At 44.7% G+C, this 21,511-nt stretch overlaps 1 protein-coding gene across 8 annotated transcripts in view; it reads right to left on the bottom strand.

Annotated features, from left to right (window-relative positions):
- The window catches only part of APBB2 (amyloid beta precursor protein binding family B member 2), a 381,984-nt gene that overhangs the window by 38,757 nt on the left and 321,716 nt on the right, over positions 1-21,511 (bottom strand). The gene's annotated exons all lie outside the window — the stretch shown is intronic.

The raw sequence follows: 21,511 nt of genomic DNA, 5'->3' as shown, positions 1-21,511 counted from the left end.
AAAGCGGTGACCACAGCAACCAGCCGGCCGCGGCCGCTCCGACCAGCGGCGGCGCGTTCCCTCCGTCTTAAGTTGAAGCGAGTGGCTTCCGCGCCTCCCCGCGCGCGCGCCTCCCAGGGCAGGGCCAGCCCGCGCTCCCCGCCCGCCGCCGCCTGCCACCGCCCGCCGCCGCCTCCCATTGGCTGCTGGGGAGGAGCCGCCCCTCCCTCCCCCTCCCCCGGTACTCCCCTGCCAGGTGTGCTCAGCAGGTGCCCCAGCCAAGGGCTTCCAAAGACCTGGCCCAAGGCAAGCAAAGCGGTGGGGGGAGGTAAAATACCTTCATCCCCAACAAGTCCACACCCGTTCTATGACGAACATTTCCGTTTTGGACACTCAGGACTTGGAAAATTCATTCTGATCCCGCTGAACCGCTTTGGAAAGTTGACGTCCTGGGCCGGGGTTTCTGGTTCCTAACAGACCCTACCTGAACCCTGCTGCGGGTGCGGGGAGCAGAGGCAGGAGTGGAAGGGGAGGGAGCACCGCAACCCACAGCCAGAAAGCCTTTGCAATGTCAAGACAAAGCAGGTCCAAACTGTAGTTTGATAAATCAGGCAGCAAGTGCCGAACTGAGCTGAAAGGCAGTTTTCAGATTCCTTGCAAATTTACAGGAAACACTTAACAGTAAGTAATTCACCCCTACACACCTCTCCAATCCTGGCCTGTCTTATGTCACCTTTTGTTTACTGCTCCAAGATGACACTGGCGTCCCAACGCTGTCACCTCTAGTTGATAATTGCCCCCCCCATACACAGAAGCAGGAAAGTGTCCAGTTGGCTAAGTGACAGCATTTTAAATGAATGCTGGCCAGTCACTGACGAAAACTGAGTTTGAAAGGAAAATCCAAGGTCTCTGACTGTCTATATTCTATGTATGCTCAAAGTACCTCCTCTTCGAATTGATTCTGGGCAAGATGACTGGACAATTTAAGCAAATGAAATAGGCAGGGGACATCAGCCATGTTTTCTGCTATATTCAAAGTACTATGCACTTTTTTTTTTTTTTTACAGGAAAAGGAATAAAATCCACAATATACACACAAGAAAATCAAGGGTATATGCAACTAGGAGGTCTTGTCTGGGTTTAGTAAAACACGCCACAGTTATACTGGAAACTTTTAATTTTTTTAGTGTTTATTTTATTTTTGAGAGAGAGAAAGAGAGTGTGCACGAGCATGTGCAAGCCGGGGAGGGGCAGACAGAGAGGACGACACAGAATCCAAAGCAGGCTCCAGGCTCTGAGCTGTCAGCACAGAGCCCGACGAGGGGCTCAAACTCACGACTTCGAGATCATGACCTGAGCTAAAGTCCGATGCTTAACTGACTGAGCCACCAGGTGCCCCTACTGGAATCTCTTTTAATATTGTTTTAAAAGCAGATTAAACATCTAGTCATTTGTTCAGCATTTATTAAGAGCTTTCTAAATGCTGGGCGGGCTCTGTGCTACCAATTCTATTGTTGGCTTTTCTAGCTATTATTTGTTTTTCCGGGGGGCCATGTTGTAACTCATGGCATATCTGAATCTATGACTGTAATTCGTCAGCTATTTAGAAAAGCTGTTTACAATGAACCGCTCTGGCAACCACAACTGTTTGGAACACAGCCTCCACTGGAAGTGGGGGTGAGTCTGGGGCTTGGGGTTCAGGAGTCAGAACAGGAACCACCAACTCTGGAGACATGAGCTGATTTCACAGAACCGCACCTGTCACCCCTCCCGAGGCTGCCTTTCGCTCCTTACACACAATTCTACTGAGTTTGGTTACTTGCCTATAGGAGGGTGGAAACAACAAATGAGAAACAAAAGAGCTGCCAGATGCCCGAAGGTGACAACACAGTGTGACAGCTGAGGGTCTGCTGGCAGAGAAGTGCTTGCCGAGCCCTGCCAACTCTACTGGCCACTGTTCTCTCAAACTCATTCCCCCCCCCCCCACCCCCCGGCCCCCCCCCCCCTTCCCGCCCCCCCCCCCCGCCCATCTAGATGGTTAAAGCAGTCTTCCAACCCTCATTCTGACTGGCTATTCTCACAGCTGCCACACATGTGTCCCTTTAAACAAACAAACCACAAACCTAAGCATATGGCCATGCTCAGGCTTTTTTTTTCTTTTTTTTAATTTTAAATTTTTAAAAAAATTTTTTGTTTTTGAGAGAGAGAGAGAAAGACAGTGTGAACAGGGGAGGGTCAGAGAGAGAGAGGGAGAGACACAGAATCCGAAGACAGGCTCCACGCTCTGAGCTAGTTGTCAACACAGAGCCCGACGCGGGGCTTGAGCCCACGAACCATGAGATCATGACCTGAGCTGAATTCAGACGCTTAACCGACTGAGCCACCCAGGTGCCCGCATGCTCAGGCTTTAAAACCCTCCAATGGTTTCCCATGGACTGGAGAGATACAGTCCACAATCATTTCCAGGGTCTCTGAGGCCTCCTACAGCCTCCTACAGTCTGGTCCTTATTCTCTCTATAATCAATGCTGCAATCACGTTCCCTCTTTCTTCTCTCTGCCCCAGCCTCATCTTCTTCCAGTTTCTAGAATGTGTCCAGCTACTTCCCACCTCAGAGTCTTTGCGCCATCTATTCCCTCCTCTGGAAATGCTCTTGACTGCACTGCTCATCCAGCTAATCCTTCATATCTCAGTCCGCTTCCTTGGGAGACTCTTCCTGACTGGCAGTTCCATACCCCTACCCTCCGTCCCCCCATTCCCCAGCATCCCAGATGTTTTCTCCTTCACTTTATGGTGAGTCTCATACACTTATTGTAGTGTCTGGTTTTGTTGCTGTGTCGTAAAGAATTCAGCCTTGACCAAGAGAGGTCTAGCCTTTTCCGTCAGCCTCTGGAGGTAATCTCTAAGACCATGGAATGTCACACCTATCACGAGTGTTTTTGTTTGCCTGTGGGTCTTGGGTCACACTAGATTGTCTAACGATGTGGTTTAGGGTCAGGAGTTTGGGTTACTTGGTATCAATTCCACTTCTGGAGGGGCTAGAGACTGAGGTCAACCACACGGGTCACCAACCATGCCTGTGGGACAGAGCCCCAATAAAAACTCTGGACATCAAGGCTCAGATGAACTTCCCAGGTCAGCAATACTTTGTGCATATTGTCACACATCAACCCTGGAAAATTATGCTGTCCATGACTCCGCAGAGAAAGGACAAGCAAGACTCCATGTTTAGAAAATTCCTGGACTCCGCCCTGTGCAACTCTTTTTTTTTAAATTTTTTAATGTTTTATTTATTTTTGATACAGAGAGAGACAGAGCATGAGAGGGGGAGGGGCAGAGAGAGAAGGAGACACAGAACCAGAAGCAGGCTCCAGGCTCTGAGCTAGCTGTCAGCACGGAGCCCGATGCGGGGCTCGAACCCACGAACGTGAGATCTGACCTGAGCCGAAGCCGGAGGCTTAACCGACTGAGCCACCCAGGCGCCCCTGTGCAACTCTTTTCAAGGCTGATTTTAACATGTATCTTTAACCACAACAGTGAGTGTAATAATTTGTGAGTCTTTAGTGAAACTAAGACTGGTCTAGGGGCTGTTCCTCATCGTATCTTCAGCATCAAGCACGCTTCCTGATACACAGTTAGTGCTTAACACATTTCATAATCATCACATTTAGTAAATTAATTTTTTTCTATAGGTACTTTTTTTGTTTTAAAATTTATTTATTATTTATTTTGAGAGAGAGAGAGAGAAGCAGGGGAGGGGCAGAGGGGAGAGAGGTGGAGAGAGAGAATCCTAAGCAGACTCCACACTATCTGAGCAGAGCCCGACGCTGGGTGTGATCTCACGAACCATGAGATCAAGACCTAGGCCAAAATCAAGAGTTGGACACTAAACCGACTGAGCCACCTGGCGCCCCTATAGGTACTTTTAAAATGAGCATGTAAGGAACATGCCTTTACAATTTAAAGAATAAATTTTCATTTATCAACTCCTACTCCTGAGTCAAGGTCCAGATCAAAAATCAGCTCTTTGGTGAAGCCTTTTCCTACTCCCAGGGCCCATCGTTTTGCCTGTGTTTCTGTGGCCCGTTACTCTGCTCTCCTGGCAGCCAGTGGTTCTGGAACGTTTGTTTCTGTTAAGGACCTGGGTTAGATCGCTTCTGAATCCCCTGTGTCGAGTGTGGTGCTTACACAGAGCAAGCGCACAAAAGGTATTTACAGAATGAAGGCAATTTTTAAAAAAGGGTTTTGTTTATAAAAAGATAGGTTCAGTCATCTATGAAATTCTGGTACATTTTGCAGCTCATTCCCTGAAAAATAAGGTGGCTGTTACTGTAGGAACTGAGTGTTACCGGTGTACAACTCTGTTATTTTCTTTTTAAAAATAAAAGTGTTCCTCAAAATTACTGTCCACTTTAAAAACCTGACATGCTTTTAATAAAAGTATGGAAGCAGATCGCTAACCTTCTACAAGTCATCTGACTCTCTAATTAGAATGAGATATTACAGTTTATTTACATAATACATTAAAAAAATAAAAAAGACAACTACTAATCTTTCTCTCCTCCATACAAACCTAATTGAAAATTCAACCAGCACACTAATAACCTATGATGTCCCCAAGTTGCACAGAAAAATCAATTTTATTTCCTTCAGACCTGCATTTAAACTGGATAATAACTGCTATAATGTGCAACGGCCATAATCCAATTTCAATTTGTTTGATTAGATGAGTATAAACATTAAACAAGAAAGTCACAGGATTGTCATAACAATGTTCACACTGTTAACTCATTATAGAAAAAAGCACTTTCATTTGCTAGAAAATACACACATATGATTCGAACACTCCTTGCATACTGTCCATAATGATCTTTACGTTGTCTCGTCCAAGATGAAAGCAGCTTTGAACTTGGAGGCCACGAGCAACTTTCCCTGAATATAGCATAAGAAAAATTCCAGATGACTCCTTAAATATTTGAAATTGTAGCTAAACATTCCTTGGGTGGTTCAGTCGGGTAAGTATCCGACTCTTGATTTCAGCTCAGGCCATGATCTGGAGATCGGCTCTGCGCTGATGGTACGGAACCTGCCTGGGATTCTCTTTTTCCCTCTCTCTCTGCTCTCCCCCACCCCTTGTTCTCTCTCTCAAAAAAATTAAATAAATAAATGTTCCTTTGTTACCACATTGCATAATTACAAAGGATATCAAAGCAACACCCAGGCCAGTGGTTCTCAGATTATAATGTACATAATAATCATCAAAATGAAGACGTCAGGGCTCACCCCAAGAGTATGACTTAGTAGGTCTGGGGTGACCCCTGCTCTTTTCAGATAGGTACATGAAGGATTTAGATGCAGGTGGCCAGTGGACTATATATAATGAGAAATGTTTCCAGAGAAGGGGACTGGAATTGTGTGAATGAAGGAAGCCAAACAACACAGATAAAGACAATGGACAATGGGATGTTGTCGCTTTTTCTGTGTCCCCAATTAGACTCGGAGCTCCTGGAAACTCAACTATGCCTTATTTGGTTTTGGTATCTTTGGTGCCCAGCTCAGCAGAAATCACGTACTAAATTAATTTCATTGTAGTAAAGTGGCATGTACCCATGCTCACACCTCCATGGACATCAGGAGAATTTACCACCGGTGCACTTCCGGGGGTCACACGCGATCGCAACAAGGATATCAATAAAGCAGGTGGGATGTTGGTGCAGGACTTTGACCTCGATCGGTGCTTTTCAGGCTTCCGTGTGCAAATGAATGCATCCTCTGGGGATTTGTTAAAATGCCAGCGCAGATTCAGTAGGTTTGGGGTGGGACCCGCATTTCTAAAAAACTCCCAGCTCAGTCAGTTAAGTATCTAACTTCGGTTCAGGTCACGATCTTACTGTTTGTGAGTTCGAGCCCCACTTCTGGCTCTGGGCTGACAGCTCAGAGCCTGGAGCCTGCTTTGGCTTCTGTGTCTCCCTCTCTCTCTGCCCCTCCCCTGCTCGCACTCTGTCTCTCTCTCTCAAAATAAATAAACATAAAAAATATTTTTTTAAAGCTCTCAGGTGATACAATGCTCTAGTCCAGAGACTCTACCTGGAGTGGCAAGAAACCAGATGGAAATCAGCTTAACAATGGCCACAAGGATAAATAAATAGCAAAAAGAAATGTAAACTCAGATCTACAATGAAATCAAACAACAAAAGCCAGGGAGTTGTGCACCAAGAGTAATCTTTCCCGACTTATTTTAAAAAACTGTGTATGTGATGCTTGTTCTTTGAGGAATCCATAACATGAATTTTTAAAAGAAAACCTCCATCACCCACAAAACACCGTATAGAGCAGAAGCTCTGCTTGTACTCACTTTGGATGTGACCTTTACTCTAAAAATCCTTCAGGTTTGAGCACAGCATCTTCTAATAAAATTTTTGAAAAAAACCAAAACAAAACCAAACCCAACTCTCCTGTCCAATGGCTTGAATTCTTCATGCTCTGCCCTATAAAATGCAAAGGCTATTTCTAATAGATGTGTACAATGAAAACCTTGGAAATGGAAGACATTTCCAAGCCCTCGTCGGGGAGCGTAGCTCATTCTCTGTATGCAATATTCAGCAGGCAGACCTCCCACGAGACCTAAGACAGTAGGCATTTCCCTGGCATTCACTGTACTATGAAGAATTTGACTTATCCTTCCTCATCCCACTTCAGCCAATAGTTCTCCTGTTCTCAACTGCTGGGGGTGGGAGGTGAGCATCAATCGTTACCCTTTATGATTCAGAATCCTATTAAAATCAGCCCAGCACTCAATTCTTAAAGTGCATCTGCTCAGTCATCTCCCTACACAACCCCTCGGCAGGCAGAACCGCAGGGAGGTTCAGGGGCCCTGAATGCAGGAGGATGAAGAGAGCAGGCTGTCTCCATGTCTACTCAGGAATGAAAATGGAGGTCAAGGGAAATGCTTGCTGTTGGGCAACTTCCATGATTAAAATTAGAGAAAAATCACGTTTGTGTTTCTGTATTAGAAACTCAAGTTCAGAGCACGTGCGTGGGTCAGTTGGTTAAGTGTCCAACTCCTCATTTTGACTCAGGTCATGTCTCACCATCAAGCTCCGACATGATAAAGTCTCAATGCGATGGAGCCCCAGGTTGGGCTCTGCACTGGGCTGTAGCCTGCTTAAGAGTCTCTCTCTCCCTCTGCCCATTCCCCATTTGCACACGTGTACTTACTATCTCTCTTTCTCTCTCAAAATAAAACAAAAAAGAAAAAAAGAAAAGGAAAGAAAAAAAGAAACCAAAGCTTAAACTGACATTTAACCTATGGTTGGGAAAGTGGGGGCAGGGGCAATCACCCATGGCCCACCACTTGGCTCATTTCTGTCCCTATAGTTTTTCCTTTGCTCAAATGTAATCAATGGAACCAAACTATGTGTAGCTTTCGAATCCTGCTTCTCTTACTTAGCATGATTGTTGAGCGTGTATCGGTGCTTCATTCCTTTTTACTGCTTGAGAATTTCATTGTATGGATGTATGATGGTATGTTTGTCCATCTACCAGTGGTGGATATTTACACTGTTTCCAGTTTGGGGCAATTATAAATAAAGCCAATAATAAGAAAACCCCATTTTTTAAATGGGCAAAAAATTTGAACAGATGCTTCGCCAAAGAACATACATGGTTTTCCTTAGCACAGGAAAGATGCTCAACGTCCTTATTCATTAGGGAAATGCAGGTTCAGAGCACAGCAGGTTACCGTGTCACACATTTTAGAGTGCTGAAACAGGGGCGCCTGGGTGGCTCAGCCTGTTGAGTGTCTGGCTTCAGCTCAGGTCATGATCTCAAGGTTCATGGGTTCAAGACCCGCATTGGGCTCTGTGCTGACAGCTAGCTCAAGAGCCTAGAGTCTGTCTTCAGATTCTGTGTCTCCCTCTCTCTTTGACCCTCCCCTGCTCATGCTGTCTCTCTCTCTCAAAAATAAATAAAACATTAAAAAAATAAAATGTTATTTTAGAGAGAGAGTGCATGTATATGGGGCAGGGGCAGTGAAAGGGGAACAGAAGATCCAAAATGGGCTCTGTGCTGACAGCAGTGAGATCATGAACTACGAGATCATGACCTGAGCTGAAATTGGATGCTTCACCGACTGAGCCAGATAGGTGCTCCTCCCACAGGAGACTTAAAACAGGAGCCTACCCTGTGATTGCCATTTCCAGTGCCAGGAAGCACGCTTTGACCCTTAACTATACTTAACCTTGAACCACTCTTTCTCCACACTTCGCCTTCCCTGTTCTATGTCCGTGCTCTCATCCCCCAAAGAGATGCCAGCCATGTCCAGGAACTACAGAAAGTAAAGCAGATAAAATGTGTCAGCTTTCAGATCCTTTGATGTTGGAGTTTAAATCAAAACATCATTTATAACTGCAAGTATCCGTTTTATCTTCATGCTCAGCAGAAAGTTCCTAATTGTGAAAGACAATGGCATTTCAGAGGAATTTTGATACATTATCTAGCATAGCAATGCTTGTTTTCATAAATCAAGCTTTATTGGAACACAGCCACAGTGATTCATTTCTGTCTTGTCTGAGGCTGCTTTTGCCTAACAGCGGCAGGATTGAGTAGTTAAGAGAGAGACAGAATGACCCACAAAACCCAAAATATTCAGTCTTTTCTTTTATAGAAAAATCTTGCTGACCCCTGATCTGGCAGAATGGCCCTTTGGTCATTCAATATGAACTATTAGTGTACTGTCTGTGTAAACTTTTATAACTACTACTTTGTGTAGCATTTTATGTCTTCAAATATGAACGGTTTTGTATCTTCAAATATCAAATGTCCATTCATATCTATCATTTCATATTCTATTAGCTGTAATTTACCATTTCCTTTTCACAGATAAAATAGGTTCAGAGAGTGAGTGAATTTATAAGAGGTGAAACCAGAACTTGGGCCCAACTCAGTCTCCAAATCTCCTGCTCTCTCTCTCTCTTACACACACACACTCAAACAAATACACAGAAAATAAAATAAATAAAAAACACAGCACACACAGCAAGCTGATCATTTAGTGAGCCATTTAGTAAGATTAACTCGGATTTTCATCTGCCTAAATGCCCCTCTGAGATCATTCAATTAAATTCAGTTGCACACAAAGTTCACATGTGAGGCTCATGTCCAGAGATGACGTCCTCTTTTATCCTAATTTCTGGCACTTACAGACTGCTGAACCTTCAGAAACTGTATCCCTTTCATAGACCTGAGTCAACGACACTAATCAATGATCAGAGAGTTGATTCGGGTGTCATGGAAGCTAGAGCTCAGACAACTTCCTGGGCCCTCTTTAGGAAAAAGAACACAGAAGTATTTTCCTTTTACAAACTTTACAAAAACTATGTGAACTCATTGCTAAACCTTGAAAGGGGCCCTACATTAAAAATAAAACTTTTAAACATTTATTTACTTTTGAGAGAGAGCAAGAGACAGTGCATGAGTGGGAGAAGGGCAGAGAGAGAATGAGACACAGAATCTGAAGCAGGCTCCAGGCTCCGAGCTGTCAGCACAGAGCCCGACATGGGGTTCGAACCCACGAACAGCGAGATCATGACCTGAGCCGAAGCCAGACACTTAACTGACTGAGCCACTCAGGCAAAGGGGCCCTGAATTCGAAGCTTCATGATTATACTAGTGAATCCTCCCCTGTGAATTATCTTTCCCCATCAGTGAAAGGAAGCTCATCTATCCAAGACAGGGCTCTTAGTAAGAAGCGGCCCCTTCTGACTGAACAGACTCATTATTTAAATCTGCCAAACCCATTGCTTCTTCACAAAGCTGCGAGACTGCAAGTATTCATGCCTCAATTCAGCCAATTCTAGAGTCTTCCTTCAGTCTAGAGCAGTGGTTTTCAAAGTGTGGTCCACAGATATAATTCGCCTCACTTGGGAACTTGTTAGGAATGCAAGTTCTCGGGCCCTACCCCAGACATCCTGCATTCGAAGCTGTGAGGCTGGGACTCAGCCGTCGATGATTTTTGAAGACCTACAGTTGATTCTGACGCGGCTCCACTTGGAGCATCATGGGTTCCCTGGATTGTAGATTCCACTCTTTCCACTCATGAAGAAAACGTTTTGGGGAAAACCTACATCATTTAAGGAAGTTTTATAACTTGTTTTTAGGACCACGACAATCCAATGGCCAATTTCAACGTAAGCAATTCCATTGTCAGAATTTTAGGAAAACATGACGTATACGATGTGTGAGGATTAACCAGCAGGAGAGAAGCAAATGCTTACAGCTCAAAGTCTACTTTGATGATTTCTGAGCGCACTGATGTAAATTAAATGAATTCATGACTTATTGAGTGAAAATGTATATTTAAACACTCCTGATATAGTCAGACTGAATCAGTAATTCCGAACTCTGAATCATCTTAGAAGTTGAAGGAACTTCTCACGAAGAATCAAAATTACTTAAATTAAATTCCTTATTTTAAAAGATTGGGCACTGGGACAAATCGATCCTTTTAACCACCAAAGGGCCATTTTATTATTTTTAGCCACCAATGACCTCTTATTTTAAAATGCATTTCTCATACAAATAATCAGTGACTTTGATTTATACCCATACTGCTTTTCTCTGTCAAAAGGTATACTTAGCCACTGATCAAAACCTCTGCTCAGCATGAGCTAACCAGTGTTGCCCTTCCAAGTTGATGGATTTAAAATTTATTTATTTATTTATTTTTGAAAGACAGAGAGAGACAGTGTGAGCAGGGGAGGGTCAGAGAGAGAGAGAGGGAGACACAGAATCTGAAGCAGGCTCCAGCTCTGAGCTGTCAGCACAGAGCCCGACGGGGGGCTCAAACCCATGAACTGTGAGATCATGACCTGAGTCGAAGCCAGATGCTTAACCGACTGAGCCACCCAGGCGCCCCTCAAGTTGATGGATTTTAATTCCCACTAGAAGCAAAGACCCGTAATGTTTTGGTTGGCTTGTGCAGCTTTGTATTACACAAATGCATAATTTTCCCTTTGGCCTTTCCTCATCTGTAAAAGGTAAAGAACACCTCCCTTCTAAGGCCTGGTGTAAGAATTAAAATAAAACAGGGGCACCTGGGTGGCTCCGTTGGTTAAGTGTTCAACTTCGGCACAGGTCATGATCTCACGGAACTTATAGGAAACCACAAAGGCTTTTGAGAGAAAAAAATGGCTTTGTTATTTTTTGGTTTATACCACTGTATTAGGTTCCTTGCCTGTTACACAATTGCTTATTGTTCTTCATAAGCTTAATGCTGTGAAGGCTTACTGCCTGCGGTATTTGTTACTAAATACTCAGTGAACACAAATCTACTGGAACTCATGTGCATTGGCACGTCAGCTTCCACATGCTACTTTAGAAATGGAAGAAGACGAGGGCACTCCACTATGCACATGTGTATCTCTTAAAACAAACAAGGTTTGGGACGCCTGGGTGGCTCAGTGGGTTAAGCGTCCAGCTTCGGCTCAGGTCATGATCTCATGGTTCATGGGTTCCAGACCAGCGTCAGGCTCTGTGCTGACAGCTAGCTCAGAGCCTGGACCCTGATTCAGATTCTGTATCTCCCTTTCTCTCTGACCCTCTCCTGCTCGTGCTCTCTGTCTCTCAAAAACAAAAACAAAAACAAAATAAAACAAACAAGGTTTGAATATGCACCACCTTCAAGCTTAAACGGCAGGGAGGGAAAACATTCTAGTGCCTAAAAATGTAGATGCCAGATCACGTTATACATCATTTTGGAGGAAGACCTAGTTCTCTGGCAATAAACTGCTCACCCATGAAATGAAATAACCCTTCTAGGAAAGGATTATTAATTATTTAATAAACATCGTGTGTTTTTAACTTCACTGTGAAAAATAAATGGGAAGAAGTGCTCTACGAATCTCAACGGGCGGCATCCTCTGCCCCCAGCCCACTTCGCCCCACACTGTAGGTGCACAGGAGGGGGGGGCTGGAGTGAGGGACAGTGAGGGGGGGACGGCGGGGGGGGGTGGCGCTTCTCTGCCAGCTGCCCATGGCAGGTCTGCTTTCGCGTATTCTCTCACACCAAGCTGCACACCAAGCCCCCATTTCTACACCGGAGGATATGAAGGCTCAGAGGACTCACCCAGAGTCACAAAGCCAAGAAGAGGCGGCCCCGGGATCTGCTGGGGCGTGCTGAACTCCAAAGGTCTTTCCAAGATTTCACATCACCTGGACCACGCAGAGGAGGGGAGAGCTGAGGGAGGAGAATGGAGGGGCGGAGCAAGGGAGAAAAGAGTCAACCTACCCGACTGTGGTAGGTTGAGCAACGGTCCCCAGAGTATCAGGTCCTAATCCCTGGAACCTGTAAATACTTCCTTACAGGGAAAAAAGATCTTTGCAGATAGGATTAAGTTGAAGATTTTTAGATAGGGTTATTATCCTGGATTATCGAGGTAGGCTCTAAATCCACCAGCAAACGTCGCTATGAGGGAGAGGCAGAGAGGTCACACACACGGAAGAGGACATTATGTGAGAGGACACAGGGCCTGGGGGATGGCCACAGCCAAGGAATGGCCAGAGCAACCAGAAACCGGCAGAGGCCAGAACAGATGCTTCCCAGGGTCTCCAGACAGGGAGAGTCTTGCTAACACTGTGACTCTGCCCACTGAAATGGATGTTAGACGTCCGGCCTCCAGGCTGGGAGAGAATTCATTTCTGTGGCAAGCCAGCAAGTTTGTGGCAGTATGTCACCACAGCCCCAGGAAACGAATACACACACTGCCCCGCTGAGTCCAAGCTGGGAGTTGCTGTGTGCGCCTCAGCCTGGCTGGCGTCCAAATACCAGGAGATGGGCCCCGTCCTGGTCAGGGGCTTTCTACTCTCTTTCTGCAGTGTCCTTCCCCCGTCCCGTGTGATCCTCCACTCAAGGAAAAGCATTAACAGCTGAAAGGAGTAGGAAAAAGCACTGGTCCAGGGTATAGGAGTCACGGTTTCAGACACAGCTTTTTTGGGGGCTGTAACACTGAGCAAGTCATGTGTTAAAGCTCTGTATTAAAACATGGGACGAGTTCTGAGTACTTTCCCTTCATTCTCTTCTTCATGCAATCAGAAGAATTCCTAAGCATCTAGTATAAAAAGAGCATCACGTTGAGTCACATACGAGGAAGTGTAAGGCACCAGAGCTGGCTGGATTTATAATCTTCCCGGGGAGACATACACATCTACTACGTTAAGTAACAACACAAGCTTGACAAGATTAGGTGCCAATAACATCTACATGAGTACAGAGAGGGAAGAGATTATAGAGCACCTCAATGGTGGGAATATCCTGTCCCCTTCCTACGGCAGGAGTGTATTTCCCCACCGAAGTGAGACTTGCTTTGGCCAATGAAATGTGAGCAAAATATTGTTTCCAGGCAGACCTTTTAAGAGACAGTGCATCCTTTTTTCCTGTGACCATGGCTGCAATAGTCTAGTCTAGTTAGTGACTGTATCATCCGCCTCAGACGCAGCATGAGGCCAACGACTATAAAAAGCAGTGCCTCCAGTCAAGCCGCTGTGGACACTGAGCAGAATGAGAGTTTTGTTTAAGCCACTGAGCCCTCTGGTTGTTACGGCAGCATAAACTCGCGGGGGCTGACTGATCCAAAGGGTGACGGGAAGGCTAATAGTGGAGATGGGACCCAGACTACGCCATAGGGATGGCAACGTCATATAATCTTTGGCAGGTATATTACAAGGTGACAAATGGGTCTCTAGGACTCATAGAATTACTTACTCTTCTACCTAATACACCGTCTGAGGACAGGGACCCTGAAACTCTTGTTCATAGCTACATCCTTAGCACCAAGCAGAGTGGTCGGCGCATAGTGGGGATATAATAAATGGGTATTTAATAAATCCCCAGAGAGGCAGGTGGGACCATATAACAGAGGACGGAGGGAGGAAAGAAATCTCATGGCTTGACACTTTAAGGTAGAAATGAAGACGATGTGGCCTTGGGCATGAAGAAAGCCAACACAGATCACTTAGAAATATACAGGTACGATTATGGTTGAATTATAATTCTAAGGCTTAAAAATAAAATGGTGCACTTTCTGGATGATGGCGGCCATTTCTATTCTCCTCCTGTCCTGATGAATACACTTCCTTGGTATAATCTGTTTTAATCTCATGGTTCCAAGGCCTAAAAGAATGATTAACAACATTACGATTAAAAGTGACCCAAGATTCAAAGACTTAAGATATACACTATTTTTTTTAAAAAAGAATCATTCTAATTTCTACAGCACACATGTATTAAAACCTTATCTTAAAAAATTTTTTTTCCCTCCTTTTTATTTTCAACCCTTGACTTAGTGAATTTAATTAACAGGATTAGGTTTTATCTTCCTTAATAAATATCCTTGATAGCTTCTCTTATGTCAGTAAAAAAGACAAAGCAACTCTTTAGCTAGGACCTATATAGAAATAAACCAAGCCATTTCCCTTAGGCAAGAAAGGGGCACAGACAGTCACGGCTAAGCCACCGAATTTGTGGGGAAAATGTAATAAGAAATTCTACACCATCCATTAGATGTAATACTTTAGTAATCACCGCTTATCTTTGCAACGGGATCCCTGGTGGAAAGAAAACCAAGTCTGGCAAGCAAGTACCGTGAGGGCGGATGGCTTCCGTGACACTACTATTCACTAATTTGTGTAGAATGCCACGGATGTCATCTGGAGTGCTCAATAAATATTAATTGACTGTAGAGATACATTTTTAACTTCACTCTTCTTTTAGCTGTCCTGGGATTTTACGAAGGGAAAAATACCCTCAAAATGCTCCTGTTACAGATGCATAGCATTTGGCTATGAAAAATACTGAAAAATAGGGAAACCAGGGAAAACGATCTGGATTTTAAACACCCTATTGGTTAATGGGGCACCACACCTGGTCTCTGTGATTACTAAAATTCATATCCCATGTGCTTCTGTTAAGTGGTTTACAAATAAAAGGCAAACATTCTATCAGGTTCTTAAGTTAGAACAATGAAATTTACAACCAAATAGAAGGAAGAAGTAATTCTGTAAGTCAATTAGGTTAAGTATTAATTTGAACCACCTTCAACCATTCCTCATCCACAAAAAACGGCAGTCATCTGCTTCAGTCCACTATTACTGCAGTTAAGGATTTAATTTAACCTGAAACTTTCTGGCAAAAAAGGAAACATGACAAAGGATGCAATTTTCATCATTAATCAAATTCTTTTTTCTTTAAGTTTATTTATTTATTTTGAGAGAGAGAGAGAGAAAGAGAGAGAGAGAGACAGAGAGAGAGAGAGAGAGAGAGAGAGTAAGAGTGGGAAAGGTGCTGAGAGAGGGAGAGAGAGAGAATCCCAAGCAGCCTTTGCTCTGTCAGCACAGAGCCTGATGCAGGGCTTGAACTCATGAACCATGAGATCACGACCTGAGCTGCAGTCAAGAGTTAAATGCTTAACTGACTGAGCCAATTGGGTGCCCCCACCATTAACCAATTCTTTAAGAGAGACAATATTCTCTGACTGCAAAGAAAGCTACACTCATAGGAATATAAAATTTCAGGGCACCTGGGGTGGCTCAGTCATTTAAGTGTCTGACTTTTGCTCAGGTCATGACCTCATGGTCTGTAGGTTTGAGTCCTGCTTCGGGCTCTGTGCTGACGGCATGGAGCCTGCTCAGGATTCTCTCTCTCTCCCTCTCTCTCTGCCTCTCCCTAGCACACACATTCTCTCGTAAATAAACATTACAAAAAAATATATAACTTTTCAGTGAGGACATGGAAGGTGGCAGGTTAAGCAAAGTGTTCAATAAAACTTTGTTATAACTGATATGGAGTTATCTAGAATCCCTAGATCAGGGTACCTTAGTGTTTTCTAAGCTGGCAAGCCCCAACGTGTTGATCCTTGGCAAGTTCATTAATATGAAGCAAATAATGCGTTTTATGCTCCCTAGTGGTAAGTTCAAGACAGCCTCACCAGCCAAGCTCTGTATTCAGGCCTCTCTCCGAGAGCAGGACATTGCAGATACTATTTCTCAAGACGATTTGTCCACGGGGTCTTTTAAAAATTAAAGAGCAGTTAATAAGCTGGTAGAGTGTTGTTCAGTTCAAACACTTTTTGGAAAAGTTAACAAAGATCAGTGTTATTCAAACTATGATCAGCTGGTGGGCATAAATAGCATTTAGAAGTTAAGTAAATAGGGGCACCAGGGCGTCAGTTAAGAGTTGACTTCAGCTCAGGTCGTGATCTCATGGTTTGTGGATTTGAGCCCAGTGTTGGGCTCTGTGCTGAACCTCGTGCTTAGAGCCTGGAGTCTGTCTTCAGATTCTGTGTCTCCTTCCCTCCCCCACTTGCTCTCTCTCACTCTGTCTCTCAAAAAAAAAAAAAAAGTTAAATAAATAGAGAAGCAAAGAAAAAATCCAAGAACAGAACACAAAGGGAAGATAAGTATTGCCAAGTGAAGCTTTTGTTGGTTACATGTGAGTGACTTTAAGAAGGCGGGGTGGGGGTGGGGGGTGCCTGGGTGGCTCAGTCGGGTGAGCATCCCGCTTGGGCTCAGATCATGATCTCATGGTCCAGGGGTTCGAGCCCTGCGTTGGGCTCTGTGTTGACAGCTAGCTCAGAGCCTGGAGCCTGTTTTGGATTCTGTGTCTCCCTCTCTCTCTGACCCCCCCCCCCCATTGTGCTGTCTCTCTGTCTCTCAAAAATAAATAAAAAACAGGAAAAAAAAAAAAAAAGAAGACAGAGGGGGAATTGGATCATTCCACAAACTATATTTCTTATAGGTTACAAAGAACAGTGAAAACCAATGTGCAGAAAATGTAGGGGTTCACAAAATAATTTTAATTACTGACATGACAATTATTTAATTATTTAATCTAATAACTGTCCTTACAAAATTCATTTCCCTGTGGGTACACACACAGTCAGCCAGTTAAATAAAGCTTCCTTCAGAGGTACTGAGCTGTCTCCATGGGTTCTGGTTGTGAACCCAGAAGAGGGAATGACTTCTTCAATAGAAGGAAAAATAAAGGTTTCATGAAGAGGCTTTATTTATTTCTCTCTTTACTTTAATTATTTGAGAGGGACAGAGTATGAGCGGGGGAGGGGCAGAGAGAGAAGGAGGCACAGAATCCGAAGCAGGCTCCAGGCCTCTGAGCTGTCAGCACAGTGTGATGCGGGGCTCGAACTCCCGAACCGTGAGATCATGACCTGAGCTGAAGTCGGAGGCTTAACCGACTGAGCCACTCAGGTGCCCCTCACGAAGAGGTTTTGGAAAGTGAGCAGCCCAGGGCAAGGGAAGTGCAGGGCTGAGGCCCGGTAAGTGCTCTCGCCCTGTGTGCTGGAGGAGAGGTTGGGGGAGCTTGTGAGAGGCAGCTGGAGCCGGTGGGCAAGGGTGACATGTCCCCCCAGGGAGTCCGGATTCCATCCTGCAAACAGCAGGAACCTGTCAGAAAGCCTGTCAGAAAGGTGACCAGTTATTCGGAGGGGAGTAAGAGGTGCCATAGAGAGAAGAATGGGCGTTAGGGATGGGGGTGGAGAGATGGGTGTGAGAAGTGGTAGGAAAAATTAGTTCGAATTTGGAAATAAAGGAAAAGGATGCTGTGTGCCTTTTCAGTGTCACTGTGGAGCATTACTTAACCAGCCCGCCTAAAGGTTGCTTAATCTCTAGGACTGTGCTCTCCACTAGAAAGATAAGGCAAGCCAAACAGGTAATTTCAGCTTTAGTCACATTTTTTTTTCTTTAAAGGAAAGAGGTGGGGCGCCTGAGTGGCTCAGTCAGTTGAGTGTCTGACTTCAGCTCCGATCATGATCTCATGGTTCGGAGTTCAAGTCCCGTGTCAGGCTCTGAGCTGTCAGCACAGCACACAGGGCACCTGCTTTGGATTCTGTCCTTCCCTCTCTCTCTGTGTCTCCCTCGCTTGCTCTCACTCTCTCTCTCAAAAATAAACATTAAAAAATTTAAAAAATATAAAAAAAGGGAAGAGAAGTGAAATTAAAATTTTTATTTATTTTGAGAGAGCGAGAAAGCATGCACACATGCGCATGCACAAAGGTGGGGGAGGGACTGGGGGAGGAGGAGAGAGAGAGAGAAAAGGGGAGACAGAAAGAGAGAGAGAGAGAGAGAGAGAGAGAGAGAGAGAGAGAGAGAGAATCACAATCAGGCTCCACACTGCCAGTGCGGAGCCTGACATTCGGATCGCTCTTCAAGAACTGTGAGACCATGACCTGAGCCCAAATCAGGAGTTGCACACTTAACCAACTGAGCCACCCAGGCACCTCGCAAATAAAATTAATTTTAATAATAGATTATTTAATTTCATATGTCCAAAATATTATCATTCAACATGTAATCAGTATAAAATGTTGTTATGAGATGTTTTACATTCCTTTTTGCACAAGCCCTAGTGTGTATCTTGCGCCAACAGCCCATCTCAGACTAAGCCACGTTTCCTGGGCTCAAGGGCCGCCACGACTAGAAGCTACTTCCCTGGACATTCCAGCTCCAGGGAGATGTGTCTGGGTCTGACTGCCTTTTTACTAGGGAGGAGGGCTCAGAGTCTGTGAAGTCAGCTGTTAATTTACAGAAGATTAATAAGCTGCAAATAATTTCTGCAACTTGATGCCAAAAAAAAAATGCAGGCAACAATTTTACTGCCAGTAGAACATTAATCAATGTTGTATCTAACTTATCCATCTATTTTAGCATTCTCTCTCCTCTGGCCGCTATTGGGATTTTCTTTCTGCTTTTGGTTTCAGTCATTTGACTAAGATGCACCTGGCTAGAAAGGAGTGAGTGGGTGTATTTCATTGATCTTGCTTGAGGTTCTTTGTAATTATATTTATTTTCATTTTTTTAAACGTTTATTTATTTTTGAGAGAGAGACAGAGAGATAGAGAGAGAGAGAGCAAGCACATATGGGGGAGGGGCAGTGAGAGACTAATGCAGAAGCAGGCTTCAGGCTCTGAGCTGTCAGCACAGAGTCCGACGTGGGGCTTGAACTCATGAACTGTGAGATCATGACCTGAGCCAAAATCAGACTCTTCACTAACTGCTTTCTGATGGCTTAATCAGCAGTTCTGCAGACGGTCAACATTTTGTACACTCCTTTGACCTTGCTTTGTGTCCTGTTGGTTCCCTCAATCTTGAGCTAAACTAATCTTTGACCGATTACTCACTGTATACTTTTAAAATTATATTTAAAACAGCCTTATTGAGGTATAACTGACATACAATAACCAGCATATATTTAAAATATATAATTTGATAAATTCTGACATAGGTATACGCTTGTGAAACTATCACCGTAATCAAGAGAGTGAATATACCTAGAACTCGCAAAGATTCCTCTGCTGCTTGACAATTCCTGCTGTCTACCCCTCTCCAGGTAACTGCTGACCTGCTGTCCGTTACTACAGATTAGTTGATCTAGCATTTTTCAGAGTTTTATATAAATAAGATCCCACAATATATACTCTTTTTTGGTGTGTGTGTGTGTGTGTGTGTGGGGTCTGGCTTCTTTCACTCAGCACAATGCTTCTGAGGTTCAGCTATGTAGTTACGTGTATCAGTGGTTGATTCTCTTTTACTGCTGAGTGGATATTCGCTGTATGGATATCACACCATTTGTTTATCTTTTCACGCACTGCTGGGTATTTGAATCGTTTCCAGCTTGTTATTAGGTATTGCACATGGTGGCCTTTTTTTTTTTAACTTTCTGAAAATTATACTTGTATCTAAGTACTAAGGAGGCGGAATCGGTAGGGCCTCACTATTCCCTGCAGGTGGGGAAGGTAAGAGGGGCCACGCTGTCGATTCGCGCAGCTGATGGCAGAGCCATAGCCAGAGAGGATCCAGCAGGAGCTGAGCGAAGGAAGGTGTGCGTGGAAACGAGTGAACAGACACAGGAAGCTGGAAGACAGGGGTATGGATGACTTTGAAAACGGGGTCAGGTGTGTGACAGACATTCTCGGTTCTGACCACAGATATATTTTGGTATTCCAGGGGCAGCTGTGATTAAACCAAGAGCAATGGTGGCCCAGCCCTAGGTTAGCTAACTAGGGGCCACCACACTACCCATGACCTTGTGGTGTGTAGGCAATTAAAAGAGAAGCTTCTTTCAAAGGGAGTTGAAATGCACTCCTGAATTTTTCGAGTTCAGACATCTGTTTACGGATTTAGGAGTGACTTGTGCCCTCTCATTCTTATCCTTACTCCCATCCCAGTTATGTCCAAAGGAAAACAGGGCAGGAGGCCTGCTGAGGGGCCGGAGCTAGAGCGGAGGGGATACCTTTGATCTGGGCTAAATGTCTATTTCACAGATTTGGTAATCAACGAGGGGTAAATGCTTTTTTAAAAATGGTACCGTTCCCTCTGCTGGTGCTCTGTGTAAAATTCCTGTGCAAAACGTGTCCCACACTGTCATTTCCTATTTAGTTCACCTCCTGGGCCAGACCTAGGTTTAGTGCCCACATAGAAATGTTTGGTTCTACTGAGCTTAAGATGGAGACTTAGATTTTTCTGGCTTTGTCTCCAACAAATCTGCATGTAGGGGTTCTCCCCGGGGGGAGTGGCAGGAAAGGATTAAGAGATCAAGAGGCGGGAGCCATGAATGATTTTGCAGTAACAAAGGGGCTCTCAAGTCCAGCAGGGACCTGCTCCCTCCTGGGCTACAGCTCAGTGCAGAGCAAGGGCCCCGGAGCTTTGCTGAAGAACGAGCTCCAACAGGCCAGAGTGCTCTGTGCAGACACCGAGCCCTGGCTAACGCAGCTGGAGCAGGTCAGACCTGGTGACACTGGGTGGTGACTAGGCCTGGAGACACAATCAGAGGCAGGAGGCACCGGGCCTGGAGTAGTAGTCTCCCGCTCAGAGACAGGCAGCCCTGTCCCGTTGCTTTCTACTCATGGTTGCCTCCCTCCGCCTCCCTCCAAGGGTCTGTTGGGTAAGCCCATCCTCGGCTCTCCCCACCAACCCCACTTTCCTTAGAGCCTATAATTGTGCACCCCTCCCCCAACCTCCCCACCCGGGGACTTTCGAACATTTCTTTCCCTTGGACATGTTTTCAATGTAAAATATCAGGCCAAATGACAAAGTTTTCTAGGTTGAATTGTTTTTCTTATTCTCTCTCTTTGCCACCCAACTTCTCTAGATACGTGTATGGTGCTAGATCCAGTCTGTCACCCACGCTGTGTTCTTTTATTTATAGTTGAAACGATTATTCCTGCATCTAGAGAGATTAAGCCTTTCTGTTCTGAACGAACTACGTGGCTCACTTATTTATATCCAGCCTAAGTCTGATTTAGTATTTCCACTCGCTGGCCACCATGTCCCGGCCAGCATCTATGGATGTTTTTACCCTGAGACCCTGGGTCCTTGCTTCAGGGCCCAGAGTTTTAAGTCTTAATTCCTGTTTTTGATTCCCTTTCTCTTCTCTTTTCTAAAGAGCACATCCCTAGGGTACTCTGGGAACCAGCCTAGAGGGAAAGACTTTCCAGTTGAAGTTCTGGTGAAGAAACACGGGACAGCGCC

Source organism: Suricata suricatta, chromosome 1, assembly GCF_006229205.1.
Source record: "Suricata suricatta isolate VVHF042 chromosome 1, meerkat_22Aug2017_6uvM2_HiC, whole genome shotgun sequence".
In the NCBI taxonomy this organism is placed as follows: Eukaryota; Metazoa; Chordata; class Mammalia; order Carnivora; family Herpestidae; genus Suricata; species Suricata suricatta.
This window is presented reverse-complemented; position numbering and strand designations above follow the sequence as displayed.